The following is a 2,063-nucleotide window of genomic DNA, read 5'->3' as shown; positions in this document are numbered from 1 at the left end:
TTTGTCTTTGTCAGACTCATTTCACTTCATATAATAATCTGTAAATTATATGGAAAAATAGAACAAAAGAGGAAGATGGATATGGAGCAGTAATAGAGAAAAGTTGCAATATTTTATTGGAATTAACACAGTATTAATGTGAAGTAGATCATAATATATTGATTCATATTATAAATCCTGGAGTAAATAAAAAATCAACAGAGGAATTAAAATGAATACTAAAAATCTGGTTTTACATAAAATGAGTTAAGGAAGAATAAAGGAGCAACAAAGACAGTGGACATAAAAAAATAAATGGCAGTCGTAAAGCCAATCATATTAATGACTATATCAAGTATAAATGGACTCATCACTCCAATCAAAAGTCAGAGATTTATCTTATTTTATCTCATCTTACTTTGGAAACTTTATTTTCTGTCACCTTATTTCCGGACGCGCAGGCTCAGCGGCCATGGCTCACGGTCCCAGCCGCTCCGCGGCACGTGGGATCTTCCCTGACTGGGGCACGAGCCCGTGTGCCCTGCATCGGCAGGCGGACTCTCAACCATTAATGCCACCAGGGAAGGGAAGGCCCCAATACTTCCTTTTTAAGAGTCTGCAGAAGAACAGCTGAGGACCACTCAGCGGTCGCCCCTCCCATTCCGTGGCCTGATTCGTGGCACCTGCAGCCCATCTTCAGTAACCGCTGTGCACTGTGGTTCTCAGTGGGGAACTGCCGGGCAGGCACAGAGGGCACCTGCCGCCTTCACACCAGGCTGCCACCTTGGGTTGAGCAGCAGTAAGTACAGGAGCTGGAGCAGTCCGCTCACCCTGAATTCCTCCTTGGTCACAGCCTCCTCAGCTGAGGCCTGCCCTTCCTTTACCACCTGTTGAGGATCTTCGCACAAGTCGAGCGCAGGCGGGACTCCCGCAGGTGCTCACGGGAGAGGGAAGCACGCATGCGCAGAACTTCCCCGGTCCGCGTCCGTCAATCACGTCAGACCCGCAGAGCGAGCTCCCGGTTGTTGCACGGATGGCGGTGTACACGCAGCACAGAGACTGGTTTGTGTTACCAGGCAGGTTCACAGAAGATGCCTCTCACACCGGTGGTCAGGCCTGGTGTCGGGAAGCACCACGAGTCGCGGCTCCCGGAAGCCTGCCCGGCTCCGGTGAGTGAGGTTCCAGAAGCATTGTGACCAGCTGTAGGAGTGGCGCCCATGGCAGCAGCAAACTTCGGCGCAGCTCGCTGGCTGGTCTTCCTGGAGGTTATGATACTGACATCAGCCAGGTTTTCAATGGCAATGATGGCAGAGGCGGACAGCAGAAGCTTCTCCCAGATTCTCTTCAGATTTAGAGGTAATGCCATCACTTTTCCTTCTTAGATAACTGTACGATTTGGAAGTCAAGGTTGGTGCCACCTAAGTGGGTTCTTGCTTCAAGGTTTGAAGACATCCTCCTTCATTTGTAGGACATCAAAAGCTCTGGGCATTGTGAAAGTTTCCCTTTAAGTTATGCTGGGAACCCAGAACAATGCCTTACAGACTGCTGTCTGGGTAGCACAGAAAGGGAAAAGTCAAAGATTTTAAATTTGTAAATTGGACTAAGGAGCAAGATTAAATTATATTGAGTAGAAAAGATATGTTGGATTCAAAGATGCAAGTGAAGGCTTACGCATATATGACTATATTCTCTATCAATATGTTAAATCTATCTACCTTAGTTTTGAAAGATATTTTTTAGGGGATTATACATATCATGAGGCTTTGCCTATAAAATCTGTGTTACTAAGAGATTATTAAAAATGAAAGCCAATTAAATAACAGTATGCTAAAAAGTTCATAGATATAGGAAAAGAAATAATTTTTAAGAAGTACTTGAAATTTTAAAGTTCAGACATTTCAGATTGTTATGAAATGTTCTGTGATGGAAATACTGTGTAGCCAGTAATTTGGAAATGCTATATAGACTATATCCTCTGCAAGAGATTCATCATTCACATTAGCATAATGGAGTAGTCCTGCAAGAAAAGAACTATGACTGAGTTTAATGTACCATTCCTGTCGTATTTGTCCATGAAATGTATC

At 44.3% G+C, this 2,063-nt stretch overlaps 1 pseudogene; it reads right to left on the bottom strand.

The window, feature by feature from the left end:
* Positions 1-547: 547 nt before the first annotated feature.
* LOC136793430 (small ribosomal subunit protein uS2 pseudogene) lies at positions 548-1,468 on the bottom strand (annotated as a pseudogene).
* Between the last annotated feature and the right edge of the window lie 595 nt (positions 1,469-2,063).

The sequence above is a fragment of the Kogia breviceps genome, chromosome 1 (genome assembly GCF_026419965.1).
Source record: "Kogia breviceps isolate mKogBre1 chromosome 1, mKogBre1 haplotype 1, whole genome shotgun sequence".
Taxonomy (NCBI): Eukaryota; Metazoa; Chordata; class Mammalia; order Artiodactyla; family Physeteridae; genus Kogia; species Kogia breviceps.
The sequence above is the reverse complement of the archived record's forward strand: the minus strand, read 5'-3'. Positions and strand labels throughout refer to the sequence as shown.